The sequence below is a fragment of the Haemaphysalis longicornis genome, unplaced genomic scaffold (assembly GCF_048455015.1).
Source record: "Haemaphysalis longicornis isolate Haplotype H1 unplaced genomic scaffold, Haemaphysalis longicornis Haplotype H1 scaffold_3, whole genome shotgun sequence".
NCBI lineage: Eukaryota > Metazoa > Arthropoda > Arachnida > Ixodida > Ixodidae > Haemaphysalis > Haemaphysalis longicornis.
The window spans coordinates 88,927,164-88,945,015 of record NW_027526335.1 but is presented as its reverse complement, the minus strand read 5'-3'; the positions used below and the strand labels follow the sequence as shown (position 1 = coordinate 88,945,015).

Here is a 17,852-nt window from a genome sequence, read left to right as displayed (position 1 = left end):
TTCAGGGAAAATTACAAGTGACTGAAAATGCTCTACGAAACACACTTCACGAGAGAGGGGAATTTTGCCCTCTACCTCTCTTTCTTGCCAGAAAAGAAACCAAATAAATGAAAGCAAACATGTACAATAATCTCAGCGGCACATATACACGTCTCTCCCCAGGCGAGCGGCGATACAAAGCAAGGAGAGGGGAAAAGGAAAACAGGAGAAAAAAGGAGTATAAAGAAGGAGGCAATTAGAAATAGAGAAAGAGGGGAGAAAAGGAGAGGCAGAAGAAAGGGGGGTTCTCAGAAGCAGACACTGACGAATACGAAGGTCGAACAGCGGAAACTTGAAAGGTAGAGTGAGGGACCGCTCAGCGGCTCAGAATGACGTGACGTGCCGCATTCCGCGTACTGCAAAAAGAGAAAAAAAAAAAATGGAAGAAAAACCCCTAGGAGTGAATTATGTTTGAAGAACGTTGTTGCGAATGTAGATAGGCGCCACATGGCCCTATCCATGTGGCCATGTGGCGCCTATCTACATTCGCAACAACGTTCTTCAAACATAATTCACTCCTAGGGGTTTTTCTTCCATTTTTTTTTTCTCTTTTTGCAGTACGCGGAATGCGGCACGTCACGTCATTCTGAGCCGCTGAGCGGTCCCTCACTCTACCTTTCAAGTTTCCGCTGTTCGACCTTCGTATTCGTCAGTGTCTGCTTCTGAGAACCCCCCTTTCTTCTGCCTCTCCTTTTCTCCCCTCTTTCTCTATTTCTAATTGCCTCCTTCTTTATACTCCTTTTTTCTCCTGTTTTCCTTTTCCCCTCTCCTTGCTTTGTATCGCCGCTCGCCTGGGGAGAGACGTGTATATGTGCCGCTGAGATTATTGTACATGTTTGCTTTCATTTATTTGGTTTCTTTTCTGGCAAGAAAGAGAGGTAGAGGGCAAAATTCCCCTCTCTCGTGAAGTGTGTTTCGTAGAGCATTTTCAGTCACTTGTAATTTTCCCTGAAGCAGACCAGACCACTGGTCGAAACTGTCGAAATAAAGTATTTGTTAGTGTTTTCCAAGTGGTCGCACCCAAGTTTTTGAATATTTAAACAGTAGCCAAGAATTCCTTCTCTGCTATATATATATATATATATATATATATATATATATATATATATAAGAAGAGTGTTAACACAGCACAAGAATGAATAGTAGATGCCGCAGCGCCATCCGCCCAATCGGGTATGCTCCGAGGATTATCGTGAAGACGACGAAAGACCAACTCGGACGTTCATTCCCACGAGCTCGTTCCGGCTGGAGATGCGCTCGGCCCCGTTGCCTTACGCTTTCGCCTTCGAATAAACCCCCACGACCAACTACCGTCACGACTGCTATTCCCCTTTGCAATATATAGCCCTTTTCACCTCAACCTGCTTTCTCAGACTTACAGTGACCCTTAACGTTTCAGTAAAACCGGTTGGGTACGCATACTAACACTTCATAGGAATTCCTGTGACAATGAAAACCAACGTCGTGCAATACACAAAGAACGACAAATGCGCTGCAGCCAAGACTATTTAGATTGTTTTGAACGCCTCTGTTGATTCACTGTTCGCTCAGCTGACTTAAGCACTAAGTGAAAGAAAAAATGGGGTGAAGTGTAAAGAAACGGGGTTAAACATGGCCAGCGATGTTTGTAACCCCACGTGTAGTGAACCCTCGTAAAAAGGTTGTGTCGAGCCCTGTCCAGAAGGTGGATGCAATCAAGCGTGAAGTTCTGGCAGTTGACCCAAGGCATGTGCCACGCGGGGTAGTACCATAAGCGCAGGCAGATAGCGCCTGGAGTTTGTCGTGCATCCTTCGCATTTAACGTCCTTCTCTGAGATGAGGCTGATAAGATACCGCCTGGCTGGACTGAGAGCTAGCTGCGCATGAGGCGACTATGCTTACGGATAGCGGCCGCACGGGCAAATTCACGCGCTACTTGCGTGGGGTTATCTGGGAGTGCAGCCTGAACAGCTTGCCTGGTTTGGATTGTGGCCTCAGAAATCGCAACGTCGTGAATGTTCCCTGTGCCAGCGACGGCAGCTTAGCCAGCAGCCTGTCGATTTCCGTGTGTCCTGGCACCCAAAGTATCCCTACTAAACGCTCGATACGGCCAACCCAGTCGCAAGAAATTTGTACTGCGCGATTGAACGGCGAGATATTTCTGCAGGCCTTGACGCCTTCCCGGCTATCGCTGTAAACGAACAAAAAGACTGCAGATTGATCACAGTGGAAAAGTTACATATTGCTTCGCACGCTACATGAATCTATCTCCCGCGCAGGCGTGTACGTCAGCTCGTTTACCCCTTGGAAGGAATGGCGAAGGGGTCCAACCATCTCTAGGGGTAAAGCCAGTTCACCCCTTCCCACCCGAGGATTAAAATCTCTCACGTATGCATTGCACATTGGAGTAACGCCCCTCCATTTGACGTTACGCGTGTCGTAAGAACATTAACCATGTCTATCCTCCAAGTATTTCTTCTGTCTTATTTTTCTTGTCCACGCCCTGAAATGTAAAACTCATTTAACGCAATCGCAATTAATTAAAGATATGAAGTCACAACCACAAAACGTTGTCCATTAAGTGTCACTGTCGGTATATTCCGCGATATCTCCACGACGCCATACTTTCTACCGATTTGCTGCACGGACTGCAGGTGTCATTGACACAAGTTGGCTACTATATATGCAAGTTAGTACAATTCAATTCAGTAGAGAAAGATCTAGATGGATTCCTGGGCCAAAAGTTGTTAACAACTTGACTGGGGCCTACTCAAGTTGTACAGTGTGATAAAACCAAACATCGCACTCCCAGGTCGGACAAAGTTAGGGGTATTAATTCGAAAAGCCGCAGTACCCTCTTCCCTGGAACATCAAGAAGGCGAACCTCCACCTGGATCCTCAACGCACATGTGCCGCCATTTCAACAAGCGACGTGACCAATGGCGCAAAGGTGATCGAAAGCAAGAAGGAGGCGCCTGGCGCAAAAATACAAATGAAAAAGCACGCACGAGGTGCAAGCGCATAAGCAATGTGGTTTTAGGGGGGCGGGGGTGAGTTGGGCACGGACTCTCGCTACTGCATGACACGTAATCCGACTCCCTATTTCAGCGAAGGACAGTCGCCGTGCATTACCACTCACGCTTTCACAACAATGGCTAACGGAAACCCAAGGATTTTAGGTTCCTCTAATTATTTATTTCACTTCTAGGTCCAACTCCTTTTCTCCCCTACTCCGTCCCTGTTGTTTCAATAATCGTTTTCCCTCTCTCTCTAGGGCGGCCGTTAAGTTTTAGCCAGGTTTTCAACACGCTGCGATACTTCAAAAGCACACGAAGCTATTACGGCACGGCCTGGAAAAGAGCTTGCCGACAACAATTACCATGGGCACCGAAAAAAAAAAAAATCTGCACTATCATACTTGGCCGCTTACCTAGCTCGAGGCGTGCAAGACACCAAGACACCAACATGAATGTGTTACTTCTTTTTTATTTTTGGCACTTCATTTTTTTTAATTCAAATTCGCCTTGACCACAGGCAGTTCTCATCTTGTCAATCGACATAAGAAAATCGAGCTTGGAGCTAAAAACAAGAGCAGATGGAAAATCCAGTTTGAGAAATAAAAAAGCAGGATGTGCACACTACTTCCACCACAGTACGCAGGGGTGCAGGGCCAAAGGCCCAAGTCATCTACACGATGGCTCTCCACAGAAGCAGCTTATATTCACACAAAACACCACCCCGGAGACGATAACATCGGCACAGCTAGCGAACCGCCGTTGCCTTGAAATGGGAGCGTTTTGAGAGTAACCGTTTCCAGCTAATCTCCCGGAGATAAAAAGCTGAGGTTTTTACTCGAGGGCGGACCGGGGCGCTAACAGACACGTCAAATTCCGCTTCCGGTGCACACGCAAATCCACCCCCCCCCCCCCCCTTCCCCCGATAGCCTCGACGAGTCTCATCCGCAATGCAAAGTAGTCCACCTTGATTGGCGCTAAAACACCGAACACAGCACGCGTGAAGGCCGACTCAAGGCAAGTAGGAAGTCCCTTCGCTAAGTCACTTTCGAGGAACAGGGGTCCAATGCAGAAATTTTTGCCTGCACTACGGATACCTGCCCACCGGGATTTGTCGAAACACAAAACAGCGCGGTCAAGGTCAAGCGCCGCGAATGCGGTCTGGAGAAACGGCGGAGCACGCGCAACCAACGTTAAAACGTTGAGCGCAGGCGCGGTACGGTGGTACGCTTCAGCGCAGTACGCATTGACTCAAACAACACCCAATTTGGGGGAAAAAAGGTCTCAAAATTAGTCAGGAGACCTCACGCTGTCGGTAAGGTAAGAGGAGTACACGTGTATGCGTGACACGAGCGACGAGCCGAAGCGGCGTGGAGCACAGCAAGGCGGGGAGTTTCCGTATTGGTGGCGCCATCTATCGCTTCCGGTAGGTACTGAATTGCAATATCCCGGTTTTTCACCCGCTTCGGGGCGTCCCCCGTCCCGTGCAATGCGGTGAGTACTCTGAGCTTGTCGGTAGAGCTTTACCGCGGCTGCTCGCTACGAACTTCACCGTAACATTCTAGTCTAACACGGACCATATTTAAACAATTCAGACCGCACGCGGAGAACTGAACAGTTGGGGCGTGCGACAGCTGAACACGAAGACAGCAAGCGACCCTGTCAACGCGCTCGAGACGTCATAGCGGATGATGGATCACTGGTCGTGAGATAACACCACAACACGCGGAAGTGTGCAAAACAAAGCACTGTTTCCTACTGCCGCGCCACCAACAGCACGTGATTTCTCGCTCCGAATGCGTGGGCTAAGCATGTGTTTGAAACATCCTAACCTTGAATCGACTTCCCATTTGTTTAATTTGTGCGCTGTTATTTCCGTTGTTCACGAACGTGCGTACACACTTGCTGATACAAGTCATGCCATGCACACCGATCATATTTTTCGATATTATAACGACTGACCTGGACTCGGTTCTCGTCGGTGCGGGAGTCAAGAATCATAGGAAGGTAGCGCCTCACTTTCCGCACTTCAAGGAACGTATTTTAAATGCATCGGCACAGCCCAACGGGACGCAGCCAGCGCGAAAGCACATGGTGCAGTTTGGCGCACGTTGGCTCGTTCGCCGGACAAAAGTCGCGGCGCAAGTTCAACAAACACAAACACCGACGACGGTTGGCAGCGGAGGCACTCGTGAACACCGGCTGTCGGCACGGCGGCTCGCGCGCCGCCGCGGAAGAAAAGAGTGCGCTATATATTGCCGTCGTTCTGGCAATAAAGATTATACAAGAACGTGACAGCGTTGCTGAATCGCTTTTTAAGGTGCCTGCTTCGAAACGACGACCAGTAAGAGTTAGCAGTAAACAATGCCCTGCGTGTATTCGTGTCGAGCACTGATTGGCCAGGTAGGATTTTTTTTTTTTTTCGTTGCTGCTTTACGCAGTGCCGTGGTAAGGACAGCACAGTAGCACGCAGCCGTTGGGGACATAAATGGCGTACGGATTTTAGTACGTTCGTGCTGGCGTTGTTTGAGCAGTGGGAAAACGCTACTAGAGACGACATCGCCGCATACCAACACTGGTTGCACAGAGCCTGATAGGTTTGGGGGCCTGTACAAATAAATAGGTGCAAACGTTTTTTTGTTTTTTTTTTAACAATTATTATAGCGTCGACAAATGGCATGTAGCCGGTAACTACAGCAAGGATGTAGTAACGAACCAATAATTTGTAGGGATCTACAACGGTCAGGGATTTGGTGACTCATACACCCCTAAGTGGCAACGTCCATGATTTCTAAAGCCACCTACTCATAAGACCCTGACACATTTGCCCCGTGACCACAGCCCCCATTGAAAGACCCGTTCCTTAAATGCCTGATTCATAAACAAAGCGCGTGGTGTTCGGTTTGTTTCATTTTTTTCCTTGCAATTTTTCTGTAAAGACGAAAAGGCAAGAAACGAGAACTTTGACCAACGTTGCTGGCTCGTCTAGTGGTGACTGTTTTCGTCCTCTATGAGTTTGTACCTTGCAACTATCAATTTATGTTGTCATGTTGACCTGTTGTCATGACGTACTTAAAACCATCTGCGAAGAGCGCATCTTGTCCTTTTTGGGTCTGAATAACTTACATGGCAAAGTAGTTCATTTGGTGCCGAATGCCGCACTCACTCGACCACACGGCTGCCCCGCCGAGATGGCACCCCCACAGACTTAGGAGTGTCACTGGGCTTCGTCACGGACACGAGCATAACGAAGCTCAGCGCGTGGTTATCGCTTCCGCGGCAGCGGTCTTCAAATCCACCCTACTTGCGCGGGGCATTTAGGACACGGGGCTCCCTCTACCTTTTTCTTGAAATGGTCGTCGGGCATTACCTTAATTAATGTGCTTAAAGCATTTAGGCACCAAAATAAACCGGGCCACTAACGTCCGTAACATGCAGTGTATAAGTGTATTCTTAGCGCCTTGGCGCTTTCGCCCACGGGGATGGAACTGTTGGGGGGTAGAGGTATACAGCTTTGCTGTAGAAGTCTCGTGTCTGTGAAGCACGAAGCTTTCTAGCGCGAGGCGTTGGGAAACGAGTGTCCCGGTGTTTTAGTACCGCGACTACACGATACTACGACGACGACGGAAGACGCCGACTGCCCGAGGCCCTAAAAATTCCGTTTCCTCGTATCGCCACGACAGAATGGTTCGGGGAAACTGGCATTGGTGCTTTTGGCACGCCGGGTATTTGATACATGAGGCTTTTGCGACAGGGTTTCCGCGTGTGGGGCAATCGTCATACAGCCTGGTGGTGAGCGAAAGCTTTTGGCCTCAAAAGCCCCGTCTCAACTGCCCCGCGCCGGAAGACGCGTTCTTTACGCCCCCGCTACAACGTGCTTCTCAGCTGTTGTGCCATTTCGGCGCGTAAAACCCTCATTTTCGAGTAAAGCTATTTCTGCGGAGCAGGTAAAGCATGTAAGTTACTGTATAATTGATCTGAAAGATAATTATATCGCAAGGAAGCTCCGTGGTAGTAATAAAAATCCTGCATTCGTACGCAAAGCAAATTGCTGATGTATTGAGATACCACATTAATGCGGTCACTTCGCCGCACGTCAGGTGGCCGATCAGCCATGCCACCACGAAGCTCAAAGCTTGAGCATGAATTGCCAGAGCATAACTCCGCTTGTCGCATAAAGAATAAAAAAAAAAAAAAAACGAAACGGCACCGTAAGAAATGGTTCCCAAGAAAAGGCAGGAAAAATTGGTGACATTAAAATCGCACAGGATCTTGGAAAATATATATTTCGGTAGGCTACGTAAGAAATTTCGTAAAATGGGAAAACAGATATCACATACATTTTCCTTAAGGAATAGGTTTGGTATAGATGCGTATAAATTAGGGCTGGGCGTCGACTAAACATTTTAACCAAATTAATCGACAGAGTTTAATCGGTTAATTTATCGATTATCGGTTGCATTAGTTCGTAAAAGAAAAGTACAAGATATTTTAATAACACTAATAATAATAATAATAATAATAATAATATCAGTATGCTTCTAGGTCTGGTCACAGGCATTTCAAGTGAGCTAAGCAGTTCATCGTCGTGGCGCTGATAGGGCCGGTACGCTTATCACCGCGTGCGTCATTCGCACTATTTATTGAATCAGGATCATATGCACTCGTCCTAATTGCAGGGGGCACCGATTAATCGTGGTTTACTTATGCCAGAGTTAGTTTATACAACAGCAAAGCTGTGTGAGTACCGGTTCACAAGTTTTTGTACCGTACATATTTGTATTAGAAAGTCATTCTCGTCAGCCTTGGCTATCACCTTACGGTTTTCATTACTACAATACGGGATCATACTTGCACCGTTTCCTGTTGTGACGTAAGGCGGGTCATATTTGAACACCACTACGATCCTGGACATGCTTCCGCAGAATTTCAATATGGAGCTCCTGGTTCATTTTGCTCACATGACTTCAGCCGATTAACTGGATTAAAAAATTAATCGCGACTAAAGCATTAATCGACTAGTCGGGACGTTAATCGATAAATCACCCACCCCTAGTATATAAATGCATCTTTCTTTAAACAGCTCGCTCCAGTGTCCTAAGAAGTTTGGCTTAGCAACGTTCCCGTCTAAGTGTGGGCGCACACGTCGATGTGGCTTAAGGGGGCCTGCAGAAGCGTATAACTATGCGGTTCAACTGTAAGCGTTGTAATTTATCGTAAGCAGCTGGAGCCAATACGAAAGAGAAGAGGGAGTCGTCGGCGCCATACTTAAACGAAATCCTAGTTAGCCTGCGCTACTTTACTGCACTACGTGAAGAGGGTGGATCCCGTCAGCCACAACCTGAGGCCATTACCGTGAGCGCCTTCAAAGGATGGGTGTCTAATAAGGCAGCGAGAATCCTCCGAAAGAAAGTGCCACAATGCCACAAAATAGAGATAATATCGGTCCTAACCCACTCTTCGGTGCAGGGCAATGAATTTGCCCACCAACAGGCCCGAGAACTACTCAGCCGGGCAGAGGGGCAGGACGAGCAACCCATAACGAGCTACAAGGACATTGTCAATCACCACAAAGAAGGGAGGAAGCGATATCCTAAACCACACCATTCTCTAAGCGGAGGGCAGCAAGTCATATATAGACAAATCCAAGCCGGGTCCTTCCCCCACCCTTATCTCCAAAACAAGTTCTACAAGGACAGATACGACAAAGAATGTCCCAACTGCAGACAACTCGGCACACTTCAAGAATGCTATTCTCCCATGTTCGCCCCACCCCCTCCCAAACTCCCCTCACATCAACCCTGAGCGATGGGCGGTCTTGTTGTCCAGCCCCGCCCTGGAAGAACAGATCGCGCTGATCACCAGAGGACAGGAGTACCTGGAGACATATGGGGCCCGAGAAGAGGGCACCACCCCATCAAGCGCCTAAACGGCTCTAGAATGCTCAATAAAGTTTGTAACTTCATTGGAGCCTTGTGAGGTCCGGGGTTCAGTAGGGCCTCGTTCGAGGGGCGTCGGTTGCATCCCCGAGGACGCCACTGCGTCAGTGCCTCTGCGCTGTGTCCTGCGGGGTCATTGTGCTGTATTGTGCGCACAGTGTTTCCTCAAAAGCTACGAAATGTGAACACGACGGCCCTTCGCTGCAGCAACATTCCTCGTCATTTTCTTATGTACCGTCTTTGTCAAAATTTCCTAGGCCAAGCCGAAAGAGCGCAGGCCGCAAAAAATTCAGTGTACAAGCTTATACGTCCCGAGCGAGGCTGAAACGTTTTATGTCGGAACGCTAGAGAAAACACCATTCTTTCTTACTGACATTAAGTGTTTCCGTCACGTTTAAAGGTACAGCTTATTCTTTGAATTCTCAGTGGTCGAGAAGGCTTAGGTTTGGCCTAGAAAATCGACAAAGGGTGAACTTCTTTTTCCTAATCACTAGACACCGACGTTGGGTTCCGTTTTCAGACTGACTTTATTGGAATGCCGCCGCGACTTCTAGGCTTGGGCGTGAGCTGTTTTTGTATTCTTGGATCGAAATATTGTTCCAACACCGCAATAACAACACGGTAGGTCAACACGGTAGAAACGGAACGTTATAACGGAGCATACGGGGTTCGCATCGTGTTGACCGGGACCCGACTGCGCTTGCGCGCGCAACTAGTCACGGCGAAGAGGAAACCCACCGTAACGAATTCGCGGGCATGGCGAAGGCCGGCGGAACAAATCCACCCTCCGGAACGAATTCCCAAGTGCCCAGTCGGGCACCGGTTAACACGGTACGAACAGAACATACGGAATGCTAAAACTCTCTAATAAAAGGGGTTACGGATGCATAGGGGTCTTTTGACTGCCACCCGTTTTTTGGCATGGCAGCCGCCGACAGCTCGCTCGAAAACGTGCGGAAACGCTCTTCTCGAAAATTTCGGGACCTAGAGCGACTCGCGAGGTTTATTGTGTGCCCTGCAGTTTACAAACCCTATTTCCCGCGGTGTGGGCTGAATAGCTACAAGGGCACGCATTTGCAGCGCTACGAATGCCGAGGCACATTTCCTGCCCCTCTTCCGCACATCCGCTGAGATAGCGCCGACAGCACCTTAGTCACGTGACTATAAAGAGCATGCTTACCTTTCCGACAAATCACAAGGCATCACATTTTTTTTTTATTTTGTTTCAACCTTCGGCACCATACTCCTGCAAAAAAAGGACGCGTATCTGCTCCTTTCGTTGCAAATGTCGACTTTTAAAAAATCTCAGAGAATTTCTTTTGTAGTAATAAATACCTTGTTTCGCGTTCTTATCTGTTGCGTATTTTCCTGATATTCTCATATGCCTTTGTTTCCTACTTTGTTATCTACGAATTGATTGAACTATTTCTTGTATTAGGTCAAGCTACCTTTTTGTACACAAAAAGGTAGCTTGACAAAAGGTAGCTTGACCTTTTGTACACAAAAAGGTAGCTTTTGTACACAATAGGCTAATTTTCCTTGTCATTTTATACTGCGTACTGATCTGATGGGCTCCTGTGCACAATTGCTGATTCCACGCAATTATCTTATGTACTCATAATCGAGGATCCCCTTTCAGTCTCTTGACTCTACGAATATGTTTGTTTTGCTTTTATGAAATAAATTTTCAAAAAAAAAAAAAAAAGGCGATGTCAACTGATGCACCTGCCAAGTAAATGCCTCATTTCTCTTTCCCGCTCACCTCTCGTGCTGTTCCTCTCCCGTCTCGTTCCTTTCAAGATAACACGCTAGAGGTTTGCTCAAGTCAATTTAAATTTACTGCGTGCCACTGCTCCAAGTCGGGTGCCTCGGTGCCAGCGCTGCCGAACGGCGGAGACGCGCGTGAATCAAGGCACCCTACTACGTTTCTAGAACCACGTTGCTCTACTCCACGAGCGTTCCAAGTGGAACCTATCTAGTGGAACCTTTCGTTGCTGTTGCCGTTTGATTTCTTAAATTCCGCCAGGGGCTATAGTAGCGCGGGCAACAGCAGGCGACAAGTTTCTGCAGTTGATGTAGTATTTCATTTGCTGTCGCTAAAACCAAGCATCCATAATTTTTTAATAAAGGAACACTGAAAATATCACTTATGTATTGATTTTCTGTCATGTTTATGTAATGTCTTGTTCTTGTTCAACAATGTTGACAAGTATGAACATTGACACTAAACTTAAACGTTTAAATTTGGCTGTGGGTATATAAGACTATTGTGCAGCTTCTGTTTAACTTCGGCCGGGTGGCTGAATCGAGCCACAGACAAACAGACGAAAATTTCTGCGTTTAAGTAGCCCAAGAAAGCTATTGTCTTTGAAAACACGGGTGATCTAAACTAAGCCCCTCTCCCCCCCCCCGCCCACGCACACACACACACACACACACACACACACACACACACACACACACACACACAAAGAAAGTTCATAAAGGCAACTGGTTGATTTAATAAAAACCGTAAAACGGTATTCCCTAAAGCAGGTAACAAAAAACATATAAATGCCCAAACTTTAAAGTAAGCTTGCGAACGGTATCAATGTAAAAAAAAATACTTCGATGAGTACAGTGTATAATTATATACAACTGCGAAAATCACAATGTTCTGCATTGAATTGTCCTAAACGCGCTTCTGATTGGGCCCGTGACCCTTTAGACCAGACGTTAGGCAACCCCCCCCCCCCCCCTCCTTGCCTGCGGGGCATAGAAACCCGAATGAAATTCTTTGTGTGACCAACGGCCTATGACGAATAACCCAATGTGACCAAACGCCCAGTTATGAATCGTCTTATGACGTAATGTCGTGTGACGAACGGCGGCCTAGATGCGACCAAACGGCCTGTTATGACGTAATGTCGTGTGACGAACCGCGGCCTAGATGCGATCAAACGGCCTGTTATGAATCGTCTTATGACCTACTGTCTTGTGACGAATCGCGGCCTAGATGCACCATCTGCACATAAGGCGCTGCACCGGATTTTTCGCTTACACCGCCGCTTCAAATCCTGCAGCTCCCCGGAGTTACGGACCATCCCTGAAAACATTTGCAACAGTTTGAAGCGAACGCACTGCGTTCGTTGTAACATTACACGGGCATTGCCAGTATACAACGGCGTTATAAACTCAAGTAACGACTTCAGGCATTTGAGAGGACTCCCACCTTAACCGAAATGAAAAGTAACCAATGGCGAGTTACACACTTGAACCTCATAATTTATTGTCCTAGAAAAACTCTTCAAACAGCAACGCATCAGCTGCAATATAAGCTGCACACCTGTTAACTTTGTTTTACACAAAGCAAGGTGAACAGCACGCTGCTTTTCTTTTTTATGTAGCAATATGGGATTTTCAGCACGGCATGCCTTGTCAGTTGTCATTCGAAATTGGAGCGCATTCGCATACCTTCATGTTTCTTGGTTGTACGTCGTGCACGGCGCCCGGAGTGACATATCGACGAAACTTCCGAATTGGCTTTACACGCGCTCAGCTATGGCGTAAAAATTTTCCCTGCTTTCAACAAATGGGTACAAATTCACTTGCTTCGTGAAATCACAAATATTAAGTAAGAACAGGTTTTAAATTGCCGACGACCGTTACAAGCACGAGAAGCGGGCCAAGTAAACGCGAGCGACCGAGCGTAACAGGATTTCACCGCACGCAAAGCAGCAACGCGATCCCCCTGTTACGAACGGTGCGCAAGATGGCCGCCAGAATCGGCAATTGCCTCGGGCACAGCACCGGCATGGCGCGGCCTCCCTCCTCGAGCGAACGCCGATAACGCCGGACTACTTTCTCGCCCCGGCGAGCACGCGGCGCCCACTGCAGCCAACCCGCCACGCGACGCAGCCCTAGCAACGCGTGTTCGAGCCGACCTACTACCGCTGTCGGAGAAAGGGGGCGTGCACAGCGGGGAAACGCCCTTCCTGCCAGAAAATTCCCGCCGAACTAACAACCCAACGCACAAAATCGAGCCTGATTAACATCTGCAGCGTCACTTTTACGACGCGCTCTAGGCACTCGTCGCAGGCAAATAAGATTCCTGCTACCAGTTTAACGCCATAAACGGAGTGCTCAAAACCACCATCCAAAACGGCGGCTACGAAGGTCGTCTGACAGGCGTAACATTCATGACGGTTTAAGTCCGATTATACCTTTGGCAGACAGGTTCCAAAATTGACGGTAAATTTGAGAAAATTGAGGGAAAACTCTCAGACAAGCTACAAGAAGAGGGCTATGTATCGCTGCACAAATACGCAAGGAAACTGCACACCCTGTAGAATTTACCACGTAAATAAAGCACAACGTCACAGCGAAATATAAAATGAGAGCTCCCTTTTCTCTGAGAGTTAGACGCAACTTCATTTTCAAAGGCTCCTCGAGTACACGGAGTACGAAAATAAAACTTCCGGCAAACACCAGGGACCGAGTGGCTCCTGAACTGGAACCACACTGTGACAAATTTAAGACGCCGCCCCAGGCCCACAAAGTACTTCAGAAGAATCGCCTTACGGAGTTGGACAACCTGAAAAAGACGGCTGACAAATATCAGCGCCCCGATCACGCCTGAGCAACGAGAGGCAGAGAAGAAACTCTGCGAAACAAACACTACTTCAGCTTCGAAAATAGCCCAGAACGTTTAGCCAAAAATTTACTCAGTACTTCGTTACAACGTCTAAGAGCACAACGAGTCGGTATCAGCTGAGCGAACAAGCACAACGTTTAACCGTGCATCGAACCAGCTGCTGCCAGCAACACCAGCAGCAGCAGCAGCACTGCGGCAGCGAGCGCCATCTAGCAGGATCACCTGGCGCCGTGTCCGCCTCTCCCACCTTTCCTTCTCGCTTGGCAACAGAACGCGCAGCGGGGATGCGCCGCTAGGCGTTTTGAATGCCACGGAACATCAAGGCGCTGCGGCGGCTACAACGAATCTCCACTCAGAATTCGCAGTGTGCGGTCGCTATCAAATGTGCATCAAAGCCCACATCTACGCTGCCTCGACCCGCTGAAGCAGCAAGGCAGGTTAGAACCGATCGCAGTGTTTCGCGCCTTATTAACGGACAAAATTGCCTCGTAGCGAAAGCAGTTGTAGCGTAGGCTCCTGCCTGACAGTGCTCTGCATTCGTGCACAACGTTCCTGCGAAGTGCTTTCTCGGCGCGCTTCGTATCACTGTATCCACGCGGATCATGAGCGGTGATAAAACCGTAATTAACAGGATTAGAGCGCGAGTATATGAGCATGCTGTAGGATGCTTACCTTCGTAGCACGTGACCGTACTGATGGCTCCACAGTCTGCGTTGGATGACACAACTTCAGTAGCCCTTCATTGCGATAACTACGAGTTGCAAGGTAGTTACGCGCGCTGTGGAACGAAGGTCGGATTCGCGTACCGTGCCGAGCGTTGAAGTGCTGCCAGTGCTTGTCACCAAGCGAACACACACAGAGCACGAGCGGCGGAGTGATACAGCGCTCGTGGGGAGTGCTGAGGTTGACAACCCCGCCTCGCTAGGATAACGAAAATAGTCCCTAAATAACGATATTTCGTTCCTATTTTCTAACGCACCTTTGCATTGAAAACAACGATTTCGTGTCCCACACCCCTCGGCGCAGCCTTCGGTGCACTTTCGCAAGTGTTTCCAAATTACACGCTACGAGGAGTCGGGTACGCGGGCGCAGCTTTGCGGCTCATCGCAGGTCTTTCAGAACTGATTACTCGGGAGTTACTCACTGTAAAGCAAATTATGTTAACACAGCTAATATTGAAAATGAAACCTTGCTCTGCCGGAAGTTTCAAAGATTAACACGTTGCTCAACCATGTTCCATATCTATGGAAACTATCACGTTCGAATGTATGAGCAGCATTTTTTGACAAGTTATTGCACACAAATAATTTTAAGTTCTACAAGGTATTTTCACGGTGTTCATATCGTAGTCGGCTCCTGGCTTAAGAAATATGACTTTTCTACAATGGTTTTACTGTGTTTCTAAACACTCGACCTTTTGAGCGCGAAAGCTGGGGATATACTTGGAGTGCAAGCCTTTGAGTGCTGGACTGGTGCAAGCCTTTGATTCCGACAGTCATAAAAAAAAAAAAAAGCAGGGCAAGACAAGTAGGATTCGAAACGATTTTTTTTTACAAGCTCGGGTTTAGGTGTGATGGTGCTCTGAGAGTGATAAATTCAAGTTCCCTTGTGAACCATACGCAGGTGAAACTGCATTCAAGCAGGTAGCTCCACAACCTACACAGAGTAGGCTACAAAGCGCTTTGAAACGAGAAGACGATCATCGTAGGACGTTAAAGGGGTCGTGAAGAGATTTAAAAAAAAATGTGTTGTGTGGGCACTTATAACTGTCGTACCTTGATAAACAAGCAAACCATACCCGTTTCCTTGTCCGATATCGGCAAACAGGGAAAAAATGCAGTTACGGTTTCACCGAATCTTTCCTCCTCAACTCGTGAAATACTAAGTGACGTCTTGGTTAGTCAATCAGTTCCCCCTCGTCTGCCCAACATGTCGGCATAAAGCGGGCTCGCAAAGCGTCAGATAAGCAACAACATCGGCGCCATGATGAAACTCCTTGCAACTGAACGGGAGATGTCTGATCTCTGATACGACTCATCAACAAGGTCCAACTTTCCTTCAACAACGCGGGCGAGTGGCGCAGGCAAAAGTAACCACGTTTAAACTGGGTATTTGTAAACTGTTTACGCTGTTTCGCACGAGTCTAAACTGACGACGTCTGTCTCACGTAGCCTGTAATGTGAGTTGCGCGAACGTGAAACCTCTGGCCTGACGAGATAAATGACCGAAAGATTAAAATGAGAATTTACTACATAAGCGCGGTTATCGAAGTAACTTGGAGTAGTCGGAGCTTAAAACCAGCCCGTCATTTACTCATCAAGCACAAAAATAACTAGCGAGAAGCAGTGATAGAGCCCCGAGTCGCCAACTCCGACAAGGAAACAGGAAAGCAATAAGTTCGATTGCTTTCCTGTTTCCCCCAATAAACAATGCTATTAACGTTGTTTTGTTGATTGGATATGCTCCCCTTAATCTTACTGCAGAAGCGTTCAACAGTCAGTTGGCGGTTAAAGCTTTGGGTTGATTAAAATTTATGGAAACACACCAGAGTGCTGGGCTACGAATGCTAAGCGACGTTGCAAATGCAAAGCGGCTTTTATGCCGCAGTTTTCCTCTCACTTTTTTTCTCGCGTCGATAGCGTAGTGGGGAAAGCGTCGGACCAACGCCGCCTCGTCTGACTCTGACCGTAACGCTGACTAGTCCGGCGGCCGCAAGTTCAATTCGCACTCGGCGCAGTTTTTTTTTTTTTTTCTGCTTGAACGTTTTGAGCCATCTGATACAAATAAGGTGTGATCCCAAAGATAATTTGGCAAAACAACGTGAACGTCAGCAGGGAAACTGGCTACAAATCGTACAAACAGCCAGCGCAGCCAGTAGGTCTGAGGGCGTGTTCCAATTTCCCCTTTCGATGCCTTCGTTGCCGTCTTCGCGGTGAGCCCGCCATGTTAAGCACCGTTCCAATTCGAACGAAGCAGTCAACGAAGACTGCTTCGAGGAGACGGCATCAAAGTCAGCAACGATGCAGGCTACCTTCCCGTCTAAACTGATAAGTTACGCCAGCGCCACCTTTTTGCGTATTAATTTCGGAACAAAAGCACTTGTTCTTTTATTGAAATATACTAGGGGTCAAGGCTTTGTTAAATTTTTAAATTGCGTAATGTTTGTACTAATAACGGTAATATTATTTACGAAACCTGCGGCTTGCGTCCCCAACATGTCTGCAACGAGGCTGTCGTCTGCGTTGGTGTTGCGTTTGGGACCGCGGCCCGTTACAATTTTATTCTTTTAGACGCCTAGTTAGACTGCTTCGTAAGCTGCCTTACCGAGCTGTCCGCGAATTGGAACGCAGCCTGAGTTCTGCTACAATGGTTGCCCGACAACTGAAGCGGCTGCGGCACCGGTCGTATACGATATAAAACTATTAATGGCAACGAATAAAGGATGCATCATTTTTAAAATATTCCGTTTGCAGTTGTACAGAACAATACACACAAAGAGTGTTTTGATTCAAAGAACTTTTGATTGTTCTTACTGTGACGTCACCGCTAGCCGCGCTGCCGACCAACGATCCGCGCGTGGTCACGTGCGATGCGCCACAAAACGAGAATTCTAAATTCTCGTCTCCTAAATTCCAGAAGCAATGAATTGTGAAAATGTTTGTGATTTACGTTCTTAGGTCGTTCAAGCAGACAAAATTAGGCAAAAACAAATGCATTTTCTCTTCACGACCCCTTTAAAGTAGTCACATTTCCAATCTGAAATTCACCTGCGATTGTCGGCACCTGCAGCCATTCGTTATGACAACCCGTTTAGGCGTTGAGTGACGCAGTTCGCAACAACAAGCGCTAAGCCTTGAGTAGCTAATGCCAGAGTCTCTCAATGCCAATGCGGAAGCGAATAGGAGCACCATGCTTTAACCGCTTCGAAAACTGACGCGAAAAAAAAAAAAAAAAGATTTTGAGCGTCGAATCAAACGGCTACGAGAGTTTTTCTATGGGACAAGCAGGAAGGTCCTGCTACAGGTCCTGTCATAGGTCCTGCGGGCGAAGTGGCATTATGTGTAACTTTGCGAGTTTTATCGAAACATTCAAGTTCCAGTAATAATTATTAGCAAACGTTCATATGTGTCCCACTGCCGCAGGTGGTTCCTCAATGTCCGTGTAATCATTGATTCAGACGACGTACTAGTACACACACTGAGCGTCTCTATATTTAGGAAGACACCTTCGAATAGACAAGGGTATGTG

At 47.6% G+C, this 17,852-nt stretch overlaps 1 protein-coding gene across 7 annotated transcripts in view; it reads right to left on the bottom strand.

The window, feature by feature from the left end:
* Egg (SET domain bifurcated histone lysine methyltransferase eggless) overlaps window positions 1-17,852 on the bottom strand; it is a 206,926-nt gene that overhangs the window by 159,885 nt on the left and 29,189 nt on the right. The window contains exon 1 of one of the 7 annotated variants that reach the window (XM_077703712.1): window positions 14,277-14,421. The exons of 5 other annotated variants lie outside the window; for them this stretch is intronic. The gene's annotated coding sequence lies outside the window, so the exon portion shown is untranslated. Of the gene's footprint in view, window positions 1-4,994; window positions 5,188-14,276; window positions 14,422-17,852 lie in introns of those variants that run through there. One more of the 7 variants, XM_077703714.1, reaches the window with a different exon arrangement.